Source organism: Thamnophis elegans, chromosome 2 (assembly GCF_009769535.1).
Source record: "Thamnophis elegans isolate rThaEle1 chromosome 2, rThaEle1.pri, whole genome shotgun sequence".
Taxonomy (NCBI): domain Eukaryota; kingdom Metazoa; phylum Chordata; class Lepidosauria; order Squamata; family Colubridae; genus Thamnophis; species Thamnophis elegans.
The window spans coordinates 151422583-151436942 of NC_045542.1; positions in this window are offsets into that span (position 1 = coordinate 151422583).

Consider the following 14360-nt stretch of genomic DNA (forward strand, 5'->3'; position numbering starts at 1 on the left):
CAAGCAAATGGAGAAAAAATTAGCTTCAAGTAAGACAACTGTGAGTATAATGTCAAATATCTAATTACTGTATTTAGCCACAGATAAGTCAAGTATTTGAGTCAAAATAGACCCCCCCCACCCAAATTGGATTTGGCTTATCCATGGTTGAGTTTCATCTGTGAGTAAATATCATAATACTTTTTTAAAATTTTTCATATATACTGTTTTCCCCAAAATAAGACAGGGTCTTATTTTCTTTTGACCCCCTGAAATAAGCGCTTGGCCTTATTTTCTGGGAGGTCTTATTATTTTTGAGGTACAGGAGGTAACAATCGTGGTCACCTCATGGCTGCTGATGTGTTGCAATATTTTCGGGGCGGGCTTATTTTCGTGGGTGTGCATGTGCTCAAAAGCCCCATTGGGCTTATTATCCAGGGAGGTCTTATTTTCAGGGAAACAGAGTACTCAAATATAAGGTCATCTGCGGCAAGTAGTTTGGTGTAGTGGTTAAGGCATTAGGCTACAAACTAGGAGACTGTGAGTTCTAATCCCACTTTGCTGATGATACCCAGCTGCATGGGTTTCGGTCCTTGGTCCAATCACTTTCTCTCAGGCCAAGAAAGGAGGCAATGGCAAACGAATTCTGAAAAAAAAAAAAACTTGCCAAGAAAAGACAGGATTGATGGGAAAAGCCCATCTGCAGGTAAGTCAGCCTTCACATTTTCAACCAAATAACCATTAAAACTGGACATACACACAACCCCGATAAACCAATTGTGAAAATTAAAGCATGAAAAAAATGAGGTCAGTTTATTGTGGATGGGCTTATCTGCAAGAATACATATGATCTGTTAAAATACATGCCCCCGTTGCTAGGTTGCTAAACACAGCAATAGCCCGTAGACTCATATACTGCTTAAGTGTTTCTTTACAGCTCACTTTTAGCAGTTTAGAGTCAGAATATTGCCCCCAACAATCTGGGTCCTCATCACTGAAAGGATGGAAGGACGAGTCAACCTTGAGATGGTGAGAATCGAGTAGAATTAGCCTGCATTCTAACCACTGCGTCATCATGACTTAAAGGTAGTGGTATTTAAAATGAATATTTATATTTATTAGTACCCAATTCTATAACCCAATCCAGACAGTTATCCTTCTAGGGAGGAGCAATGAAATAGTGCAACAAGAAATCACAATATTGCTGTTTAAGGTACACATAGCTAATATCAAGGATACTAAAAAAGCAACCAAATGTATACATTTTTCCCTTCCTCCTTTTTTCCTCTTTGCACTTTTTATTTTATATTTTCCTTTTTAAAAAAAAATATATATATAGTATTACGGTTGTGAGGGGTTTTTTTTGCATTTTTTTAAATTTTAATAACATATTTTAACAAAGATAATATCAGGAAGGACACTGCAAGTATGAAGTATAACAAGGAAATCATTTCAATAGCTCATCAAAGCATTCAGAAGGCAGTTTTATTGTATTCTTTTTATCTTACTGTTTCAAATGCAGTTAACCAAACCTATATAATCTGAGGAATACTTTGCTCTGGAGTCCTGCTGTAAGCATATTTCAATAAAGTATACTTCATTGCACCTATCTCCAAATGTTTCAGTTTTAATTTCATCCTTCCTTAACCTCAGAACTCAACTGGTTATATTGCCAAGATCTGAAAAAGTAGTTGGCTTATTTGCAGCGTATTTCCTGATGACTTTTGGGGGGTCATTTTTTCATGATCTGCCTTAATCTCATATCCAACATTTGCTTGAGATAATTTAAAGTCGTCTTGTTATGGCTGAGCCCCCTCAAAACTCTCCTTAGCTGCTCTAGTATTAACTGATGAGAAAATCTTAAATATTACGCTGATGATGCACTCTGGATACCCCTAGCAGATAAGAACAGCCTGCACCTATTGAACACTTGAATGTTTTGTGGGCAGGATATTCTGATGTACAGGTAGTCCCCGAGTTACAACAGTTCATTTAGTGACCATTCGAAGTTAGAACAACACTGGAAAAAAAGAGACTTATGATTGTTTTTCACACTTAAAATCCTTGTAGCATTTCCCTTAATCACTTAATCAAAATACAGATGCTTCGCAACTGACTCATATTTATGACGGCTGCAGTATCCCGGGATCATGTGATTCCCCTTTTGCAACCTTCTGAACAAGCAAAATCAATAAGGAAGCCAGATTCACTTAACAGCCATATTACTAGGTTAAGAATCATAGTGATTCACTTAACAAATGAGGCAAGAAAGGTTGTAAAATGGAAGCAAAATTCACTTAATAAATGTCTCACTTAACAACAGAAGTTTGGGGCTCAATTGTCATACGTCGAGGACTACCTGTATCGCTTTGGTTTTGCTTATGTTGTCTCTTAACAATTTTGTGTTCACGTGCATTGTTTTCAAATATAACCCTGAGCCTCCTTGGTCAAAGTAAATATGCCAATTTGGTTACTTAATTCATCTAACATTCCATTCATTGTTACGTATCCGCATATATCACATCCTGGCTGATCAGACAATAGAAGAAAAACAAGACAGCTCTGAGACTTAAGACTCTGTGTCTTCTTCTACAGCTGTTATGAAATGTGCTGGGGGGAAAAAGAAACCCGCTCGACTTTCTTTCTTTGCTAGTTTTAGTTACGTGTTTATTTAAATGATCTTTGTTGCTACCCATCTTAAAAACACAACTCTGGGCAGCTCCCAATAATCTTCTAGATTAAATAATCCTTTTTCCACATACATTAACAATGGTGTTATTACCGAACATCGCCATCACTTTGCTCCCAAAAAATACAATTGTGGAAAAATATTGGATATACTTCTAAACTTGCATAAATTTACCTCAGGTTGTTAGGCCTCATCATAACATCCAAACATGAAGGGCAGATCACATTGTTTTTTTTTTTTTTTTTTTAAGAGAACTTTTTTATTTTTCTTTAAAAAAAACAAACACAAATATGTCATCATTTGTCAATCATTAAGACATTGAAATACAATTTTTTTTGTTGTGTGTACCCCTCCCTCCCTCCACCCCCCCCATCCCCCCTCCTCCTTCCCCCCCCCCGACTTCCCAGAACCCGTACACGGTATGGATTTTTAACTAACACAGTCTAAAATCTATTGAGAAAAAAGAAATAAAGAAATTAATGACATTCTAGATTGAACTTAGCTTCTTCTTACTGAACTAACTTTTAACAGTTTAAATCATTTCTGATCTTAAGCATAGGCTAACTGGAATTTCTTAGTCCCGTATTTATTTTGTATATAGTCAATCCATTTTTTCCAGTCTCGTTTATATCTCTCATTTGAATGATCTTTGAGATATGCCGATATTTTAGCCATTTCAGCTAAGTTTGTTACTTTCAATGTCCATTCTTGGATTGTAGGCAAGTCTTCCTTCTTCCAATATTGCGCCACCAACAGTCTTGCTGCAGTTATCAGGTGCAGAATCAAATTGGTCTCTACCACTGTAAAATCAGTACATATACCTAGTAAAAATAACTGAGGAATAAACTTTATCCTTTTTTTAAAAACATTTTGCATGACCCACCATATTTTTATCCAAAATGCCTTAACCTTTTGGCAGGTCCACCATATATGATAATATGTAGCATCGAGAGAACCACACCTCCAACATTTAGGCTGTACATTCGGATACATAGAAGCCAACTTTTTAGGATCTAAATGCCATCTATAAAACATCTTGTAAAAATTTTCTCTCAGATTTTGAGCTTGTGTAAATTTCACATTTCTTACCCAAATTCTTTCCCATGTATCCAACATTATTGGTTCCTCAATATTTTGAGCCCATTTTATCATACAATCTTTAACTAATTCTGTTTCCGAATCCATCTGTATTAATACATTATATATCCTCTTTATATGCATTAAGCTTTGATCTCTTATTTGTTTAAACAGATTATCCTCAACTTGAATAAAGCCAATTTTTTTATCTATTTTCCACCTAGCCTGTAATTGCCCATACTGGAACCATGTTTGAACTACCTTCTCCTCTTTTAATACCTCTAAAGATTTTAATTGTAATACCCCCCTTTCCGAGGTAAGAAGCTGTCTGTAAGTAAATCTATCCTGTTTTTGTGCTGTATTCATATTTTCAATTGCATGTCTAGGAATTGCCCACATGGGTATCTTGTCATTTAATTTATATTGGTATTTCTTCCAAACCCGCAATAAAGCATTTCTCAAAATATGACTTTTAAAGTTCTTATCCAATTTTTTGTTGAATAACAGGTAAGCATGCCAACCAAATACCAGATCGTGTCCCTCAATGTTCAATATTCTATCATTGGTTAAATGAATCCAATCACTAATTACAGATAATGCCACTGCATCATAATATAGTTTTAAATTAGGTAGTTTCAATCCTCCTCTCTCACGTACATCTTGCATTATTTTCATCTTTACCCTCGGCTTCTTTCCTGCCCACACAAATTTGTTGATACCCTTCTGCCATTCTAAAAGGTTCGCATCTTTTTTAAGTATAGGTAACATTTGGAAAAGAAATAAAAATTTTGGTAAAATGTTCATTTTCACTGCCGCTATCCTGCCCAGCAAAGATAAGTGCAATTTCTCCCATTTTTTCATCTCTGTCTGTATGCTATGCCAAAGTGGTTCATAATTATGCTTATATAATTTCCCATTTGAAGTTAAAATGTTAACTCCAAGATATTTGACTTTTTTAACTACCTCACATCCTAGCATCACTCCTAATTCTTCCTTTTGTTTAATATTCATATTTATAGCTAATATTTTGGTTTTTCCTAAGTTTATTTTAAAGCCAGACACTTGACCATATTGATTAATCGTATTCATTAAAACCATACTGGATTCCTGCGGTTGTTCCAATATTATGACCAAATCATCCGCAAAAGCGCGGACTCTATATTCTTGCTGCCTAATCTTGATCCCTTTTAAACCATCCAAGCCCCGTATTTTATTCAACAATACTTCCAAAGTTATAATAAACAATAATGGGGACAAAGGACAACCCTGTCTTGTACCTTTTCCAATTTGAAAAGAGTCTGTTAAACTTCCATTGACTATGATTTGTGCTGTTTGCTGTTGGTATATTGCTTTAATTGACTGTAAAAAATTATCTCCTATCTGCATTTTTTGCAATATCTTCAGCAGAAATTGCCAGTTAACTCGATCAAAGGCCTTCTCAGCATCCAAAAATATAAACGCAGCAGGGATCTGGTTGTTCTTTCCCAAATATTCTAATGCATTAATAATTAATCTGACATTACTTTTCATCTGTCTCCCTTGTATAAAACCTGTTTGGTCCGTATGTATCAATTGTTGAATGACCAACATTAACCTATTTGCTAATATTTTAGTAAAAATTTTATAATCTACATTCAGTAATGAAATGGGTCTATAATTTTTGGGTTGAGTAGTATCTTGATCTTCTTTGGGTATCAAAGATATAAACGCTGTCTTCCAAGATGGAGGGACTTTACCTTCCGTTTGAATCATATTAAATAATTCTCTAAGAGGTTCTACCATTTCTAACTGTAAGTTTTTGTAGTAAACCGCTGTCAAGCCATCTGTACCTGGTGCTTTCCCTGGCTTTAATTGCTTAATTACCTGCAGGATTTCCCCCGAGGTTATTGGTTGATTCAATTTTTGCCTGTGTTCTTCTCTAACTGAAGGTATTTTCTCCTTGTCTAAATATTTGTCTATGTCTAAACCATTAATTTTATCCCCTTTATACAGTTCTGTAAAAAATTCCCAGAAAGCCTTTTGAATCTCTTCCTGTTGGAACACCTCCTTCCCTCTGTAAATCAGTTTAGATATATTTCGAGTTTTCCTTTTTTTCCTAATCTGATAAGCTAACCATCTGCCAGGTTTGTTTGCATTACAAAAAGTATTGTGTTTTGCATATAATAAATTAGTAGCTACCTGGTCAGAGATCAACATGTCAAATTGAGATTTTAATATGTTAATAGCTTCCTTAACCTTTGTATCGTCTGGTTTCCTTGTTAACTCCAGCTCTTTTCTCTTAATTTCCTCTTCCAGTTCTGTTCGTTTTAGCCCTTGCTTATTTCTATGTGTTTTATTTATATTCATCAAAACTCCTCTCATATACGCTTTGCTTGCATCCCATACAAATTCCATAGATGTACCCTTATTCATATTAAAAACAAAATATTCAGATAGTAATTTTTTACAATCATTAATATAGTTTTCATATCTAAATAAATTTTCATTCAGTCTCCAAAACCTTCTTGCCTGCACTACCCTTCCCAACTCCATCCAAACTGGGTTATGGTCCGAAAGGACTCTAGCTGCAATCTTTGTTTTCTTGACCCTAGAAAGCAAATCATTAGTGGTTAGAATAAAATCGATCCTTGAAAGGGATTGATGCCTGTCCGAGAAGAAAGTGAAGTCATATTCCTCTGCATTTCTTTCTCGCCAGATATCTCTCAATTCAAAATCATCCATAATGTCAAAGAAAGATTTGGGTAACTTTGCTCGCATCTTGGTATTTAGGCGGGAAATCTTCTTATCTCTCTTAGTGTCTATCACTCCATTCCAGTCACCCAATAGTATACAGGAACTATAGTCCCACTGTACTAATTTAGCATGAAGATTTCTATAGAATCTATCTTGCTGTTGATTGGGAGCATAAATTCCCAAAAGTAATGTCTTTTTCCCTTCTAAGATTAAGTCTAAAGCAATATATCTTCCGAAGGGATCTGCTTCTATTAATTCAGCTTTCATATCTTTTCTTAAGTATACAACTATACCATTCTTCTTTTCCATAGCAGAAGCTGCAAAATGTTGACCAAGTTTTGAGTTGATCAAATATTTTTGATCAGTTGACTTGATATGAGTTTCTTGCAAACAAATTACATCGTTCTTAAACTGTTTAAGATAATGAAATATTTTCTTCCTCTTCTGTGGAGAGTTCAGTCCGTTGACATTCCATGTTAAAATCACATTGTTAAGAAACTGATGTACTTCTGGTTTACAGGTAGCCCTCGACTTATAACCATTCGCTTAGTGACCAATTTGAAGCTACAACAGCACTGGGGGAAAATGTGATTTACAACTGGTCCTTGCTCTTAAAACCATTGCAGCATTTGATCATCGCCACCTGACCAAAATCCAGGCATTTGGCAATCAGCCAGTATATACGATGGTTGCAGCATCACAGATTTCTGGTTTCTGACAATCAATGCAAGAAGCTGGATTTGCTTAATGACCATTTGATTCACTTAACAACTGTAGTGATTTGCTTAAGAACCATGGCAAAAAAGGTCCTTAAAAATCGGGCACAACTCACTTAAAAACCATCTTGCTTGTTAACGGAAATTCTGGTCCCAACTGTGGAAGAAAGTCGAAATATACCTATATAGGTAGTCCTCGGACCTAGAACCCCAACTGACCCCAAAATTTGTTAAGTGAGACATTTGTTAAGTGAGTTTTCCCATATTTTACAATCTTATTTGTGTTTCCACTCCACACTCTTTTCACCCAGCTTCCCAGCTCTGGAGTCAAGATGGCGAGGAATTGCTCCAGCATGACCAGTTCCAGCTTCTCTGGCTTCAGCCACCGACAACAAAGATGGTAGAGTTCTCTGCAAATCTCTCGAGGCCCCAGGGTCTCCTGGTAACGGAGATTCCCGAAGTCCTGACATGGTGTATCCAAAATAACATTTTCTTCTTTGTGTACTGTATCTCCTGCTCCATTCTTCTCCCAAGCTGCCCAGAACTCTTCACTCAGGCAGTAGATCCTTTTCCTATTAATCCACTTTCAAACTGAACTCTAAACTGCTACAAAAGACCCCCCAAACCCCCATTAATTTATGGGCCCATAATTGCATGAATTGGATATGAATAAACCTCAACAGGGCATCTTTGATTTTTAGGCATTTTTGTTTCCACAGATACTTCCTATACCTGAAGCGGAAAAGAGAAAAATATAACAGCAAAATTTTACTGCAATGCACTTCAGAAATTCTCACAAAAACCAGGTCTGCACAACATGCCAGAATAGGCTACAACAGAGCTTCTGGTTGTCCAGCCACCAAAGTAACTATTTCAATAATTTATTTAGCAGGTATAGATTATCAGTTATGTTATGAGAACACACAGGAATTCCTATCTTTAGGTATATTAAGCTCCAGTGAGTCACTTGGAGGCATTCCCAGGTTAGCTGGAATCCAGGTTTCCAGAAGGAATGTAATTACTATTATTATCCAGGGTCCATTGAGGTGAGGATATGAAGAACGGTTACAGGAACTGGGTATGACTAGTCTAGTGAAGAGAAGGACTAGGGGAGACATGATAGCAGTGTTCCAATATTTGAGGGGCTGCCACAGAGAGGAAGGGATCAAGGTGTTTTCCAAAGCACTCGAAGACCAGACAAGGAATAATGGATGGAAACTGACCAAGGAAAGATTCAACCTAGAAATGAAGAGGAACTTTCTGACAGTGAGAACAATCAACCAATGGAACAGCTTTGCCTTCGAAAGTTGCAGGGGCTTTATCACTTGAGACTTTCAAGAAGAGATTGGACTGCCATTTGTCAGAAATGGTGTAGGGTCTCCTGCTTGAGCAGGGGGTTGGACTAGATGATCTATAAGGTCCCTTCCAACTCTGTTAATCTGTTAGGTTGGGGGAGGGCTGCCTATATGCAGAGCAGTGTCAAACTGAGCAAGATCAAAGGATCTTTTGATTTGCTTTCTGAGGTTTTGCAGGGCAAGAATCAGCTTCCCCATTCCCCTCACACTCAAGACCAGATCCTGCAGTTTAAGAAGTGGATAATTTATTTATTTATGTGCATCTAGGAACGACTCTGTAGAGGAGTTCTCCAAATTATTTCTCTTTGCATCTCTTGAGCGGCAGGTGGCAGACTTAGCTCTTAAACAGCATTCTCTGTCCCCAATAGAGACATTTTATTTTCTCTTGCAAGAGGTCTGGCATCACTCCTAGTAATATCACTCGCTAGTAAATAAAGAATGTCCCTTCCCAGTTGCATCCACCCTGAAGCTCAGATTCTGGAATCTGATCGTTGGGGATATTGTTTTTAATGTCCCCAACGATAAAATACCAAAAAATATTAGGTAATGTTGATGTTTGGGGATGAACATTTGATATTTGATCGTTGGGGATATTGCTTCCTCACAGCCATCAAAACGGGTGCAGAGAAAATCTACACTCATACATACGCAAGTTTATTCTCGCAATAACTTCCCGAGCTTCCATTCCATTCCAGGGGATGAAACGAGAGGGCTTCGCCCTAGAGCGGCAACACTCCTTGCGGGGAATAGCGTAGCTCACTTCCTGACCTCGCGTTCAAAATCCCCCTTCAGCGTGTTAGAGAAGGAGCGCATGCGCCGTTCGACTTTGAAGCTAGATAGCTGCCAGAATTTCAAGATTCGAAAGCCGGAACTACCGGTAGCAGCTTAATTCGGTTTAGCTGCATTAAAAACGAAACGAGTTGGCAAATGTCTATGGACATTCTCAGTCATCCAGATCATGCTTGTCCCCAAAGACGCTTTTTCCAGTTGCCCCTTGAAAAAGCACCTTTGGGGAACAAACGAGTTGGTATTTTTTCCGGTGCTGTGATACAGAGCGTTTGAACTCAAATAGCATTAAATAGTTGCAAATAGTTAATAGGAGATTTTTTATGGTAATAAGAGTCTTCCCTGATATTTAAAAATAAAATTCAACGATCACACATTGAGATTTAAAACTTAAACAGAGTTTGGAAAATATGAACTTTATTTCTGGTCCCATAGTTTCTCCTCTCCTCTCCTCCCATTCGATGAACATTCACACTGTCAACATAGAAATAAACATCCATACAAGGAGAAAAAAAAGACCAAAGGACTTTTTAGATTCAGGGACGTTTAAAAAAAATCTGTTCTATGTGGCAGAGATACAAACACTTTAAAATTCCTTGTTGCCTGTCACCTATTCGCTAGAGACAATCAAGGGATCTATCTGCATAGCTTTAGGAATTTAAAATAAATTGTGGCAGGAAAGAATAATGTAGTACGCCTGAATCAAATCCACAAAAGTTAGTTTTGCTGCAAACACCGAAAAGGTTTGGGAGGGTTTTTTTCCAGTGTCAGGGACACTTTTAGCTGATCTTACTATGCAGATGATACCACTGTAATGGCAGAATGTGAAAAGGAACCAAAGAGCCTCTTGAGGTGGGTGAAGAAGGAGAGTGCAAAAGTTGGCTTGAAACTCAACATTAAGAAAATTAAGATCATGGCATCTGGCCCTCCCAATTCCTGGCAAATAGATGGGGAAGAAATGGGGGTAGTGACAGATTTTATTTTCCTGGGCTCCAAGATCACCGCAGATGGGGACTGCAGCTTGCTTCTGGGGAGGGAAGCTATGGCAAATCTAGACAGCATACTAAAAAGCAGAGACATCACCCTGCCAACAAAAGTGTGCATAGTCAAAGCTATGGTTTTCCCAGTTGCAAAGTATGGTTGTGAAAGTTGTACCATAAGGAAGGCTGAGCGCCAAAGAATGGAGGCCTTTGAACTATGGTGCTGGAGAAGACTCCTGCAAGTCCCTTGGACAGCAAGATGATCAAACCGGTCAGTCCTGGAGATCAACCCTGACTGCTCTTTAGAAGGCTAGATCCTGAAGATGAAACTCAAGTACTTTGGCCACCTAATGAGAAAGAAGGACTGGAGAAGAGCCTAACGTTGGGAACGATTGAGGGCAAAAGAAGAAGGGGAGGACAGAGAATGAGGTGGCTGAATGGAGTCACCGAAGCAGTAGGCATGAGCTTAAATGGACTCCAGACGACAGTAGAGGACAGGAAGGCCTGGAGGAACGTTGTCCATGGGGTCAGGGTGAGTCGGACACGAGTTCGCAACTAACAACATCTTTGAAGCCTGTAAGTAGGCTGTCCATTCATAATCGATTCATCATTCATAATCCATAGTCCACTCATATTCGTACCCATTTCCTGTGCTCATGTCCACGTTTATACTTATACCTGTTATCTTGTACATGTTTGACAAGCCAAATAAATAAATAATCACAAGGAGCATCCTCTCCCCTTTCTTGCTCGCCGGGGCTTTGCAAGAAAAAAGAATGCCCTTCCTCCTCGCAACGACCAGATCTCGGAGGAATCCTCTCCCTTCTATGGGGCTACACATGTGCAGATTTTAACTTTGCACCGTGCATTTTTCTTTCTTGCACCGCACACGGAAAGAGAACTTAGAAGATTTCTCCCCTCCCAGACTCTCCCACCACCCTTTCAATATTTGCCATCACTTCAATTTTTGTGTATTTTCACTGGTTTTGAGACCAACGACACGCCGGGACTTTATGCTTGAGATCACTTCTCAGCGTTTGCCGTTTCTCAAGAGGCCGGTGATTCGAAGGTTAAAATGAAAGAGCGCTTCTTCCTAGAGAGGAGAAATTCCACCGGCCTCTATAACTCCCCTTATGTATCACACGTCCTCTCCGTCTATCAGCCAATGCTACCAGGCATGGAGCGCATGCTCACTTCCATTTCGAAGCTGGGCGAATGCCAGGGATTGTAACATACGTAACGAGAACCTGGTTGCCGGATTTTGCAGGTGGATCTTGGAGATTCTCAGAGAGGCTTAGAGTCTGAGGATGTACGTGCATTTTTGTGCAAATGCAGACAGCTGCGTTGTGTGAACAGTATTTTACAGTACTGATTTATTCCGTTCCAGTTTATTGTGGTCGTATAGATAATTAACACACTAAATATTAAATAGTGTTGAACCACAGTTGTAAAACAACCTGAAGCTTATAAGTGAGATCCAGGATACACATGAATATATAGTGGATCATAATGAATATATCATTTAAATTAAAATATATAATTATTTCTCCTTTAATACAACGTGTAATAGCATAACAGCTTAAAAAAAGTTGAGAATCCTACACAATTCATTTTATATTTCAGTTCATGAGGATTTAAACGTTCCTTCCTTTTTGGTTGGTTGATTGGTTGGTTGATGAGCCTCTTTACAGTGTCGGGCAGCATAATTCAGTTAAATTTTGAGCTCAATTATAGTCATAAATCAAGGACTATCTGTACTTTAGAAACTCACTGGGTGGTTTTGGTCATCCAGTCTCTGTCCGTAATATCACTTATTTGCTTTTGTGGGAAGTTATCATCCAGCCCTCTCCCAGAAAAATGAAATATCCTAGGAAATATTGAAAAGGCAGAATATTTCTCTGGATATGAAAAGAAACATGTTTTAAAAGACAGAATAGTTGCCTGTAGCTTCTTGCCCATCCCCACTTTGTCAATGGGCCATTGAGAAGGCCAGGCTAGTCCACTTTACATAATAAAGACTTCTCCACTGCAGCCCCAGGGGGGGATGGGAGTAAAGGCATGATAATGTTGGAACTTTACTCAACTCTCCACATGGCATCTGAGAACTCATCCATACCTGGATTCAAAACACAGCCTAGAGAGTAGCCCCTGCATGGCCCCATGGGAGTCTGACAACCAATCAGAATACATTTCTTACACAGGAACAGGAAACAGAGAGGTGGGATAAACAGGTTATAAAAAGCCTAGCAAGCCCCTCCTTCAGCCCTTCTCTTCTTCTCCACCAACATTGAAGCATGTGATCACCTTTTCTGTTCTGGGCTCAAGCCATGTGGTCCTGTCCAACAATAAACCATCTTTCCAAGCAGCCTCCATGTCTCCAGTGTCTTTTTCCCCACTTGGAGCCGAACCCAGAAGGACATTTCTTTCATCACTTTTATGGGAATAAAATAAAGGAAATTGCAATGTAATGACACTGAATTACTAGGAAAGGGGAAGAACATATACATCTAAGAAAGAGGAAGAGATTATCTTCCAGCTTAATACATTATACTCAGTTATTTGTTCAGATAATAATAAAGGAGTGTTTTGTTTGAGATATTTTACTTCTGCAGGAAAAGCAAACTATAAAATCAATTAATTAAATAGGTCCTCCAGATCTGGCTAATGGGCAGAGGTGTGGAAAGAGATGTCCTTCTGGGTTCAGTTGCAAGTGGGGAAAAAAGACACTGGAAACATGGAGGCTGCTTGGGAAGATGGTTTAATGGTGGACAGGGTCACATGGTTGGAGGTCCTGGGGGAAAAGGGGAATCACATACTTCAAGATGTTGGGTGAAGAAGAAAAAGGGCAGAGATGCTGAAAGTCCCTGGCTTTATGCCCTCTCTGCCTTTGATCTTGAGCTTGTATTCTGATTGGTTGTCAGACTCCGATGGGGCCATGCAGGGAACTCTGTAGGTGTCTCCCAGGCTTGTTTGGCTTGCTGGGTGATGATGTAATCTTCCCAGGTGCCCTGTGGTGACTAATACTATCATATCTTAATCCCATCACCCTGGAGCTGAAGTGGAGAGGTTTTTGTTATGTAGAATAGACTGGGTGAGGCCTTAATGGCTCATTCACAAAAGTGGGGCGGCTGAGTTTCTGCCTCTCTTGAGTTTCTACTTCTCTTTTTAGGGGAAATATTCTGCTTTTTTCATATATCCTAAAATATTTCATTTCTTTAGGAGAGGGGTGGGTTATAACTTCCAACAGAGGTAATAAATGTTTTACTTTAAATCATCCAGAGAACACATTTTGCATATTATTTTGTATTAATGTTTTTAAGACATAGTTATATTCTGTGCTCTTTTTTTTTGCAGATTTGATCATTTGGGGGGAAAGCTTTTTGATGGATCACAGTTCTAAAATCTTCCCAGCAGATGGTAGTCTCTGATGATTAAATTATACAAATAAAGGTAAAGGTTCATTAATGCTGAATTTGCTTTTCATGAGAAATAAAAGTTTGCCCGCGAATAGGAAGGCTTTGCATCCAATTTACTTAATGAAAATCAAGATAATCATCTGATGGCTTCATAGACCAACTTCCTAATCTCTAAGCTACTCAGGTCAGATCAGTATTTGGCCATAAAATCAATAGGAACCATTTTGTACATAGAAAAGCATCAAAAGTTGATAAATACAACCCGCTGTGTACCACTTTGATCTTTGAGGGCTGGGGAAACAAGAAGCACTAACATGCATTTTTTTTTATAATACATTTTTTATAATACTCCCTATTAAAGTATTTCCAACATTGGACTAATAAACGCAGTTACATTCTTAAATATTTTTACTCTTGGCCAAGTCCTAGTTTCTAGAAGCAACAGCAATAGAAAAGGCACTTAGACTTCTATACCGCTTCACAGTACTTTACTGCTCTCTCTAAGCCCATGATGGCAAACCTATGGCATGCTTGCCAGAAGTGTATCCAGAGCCCTCTCTGTGGGCATGTGCCCTGGTCAGCTGGTCTTTTGGTTTCCAGGCTCTGGTGTGTCTACATTAAGGTGACCA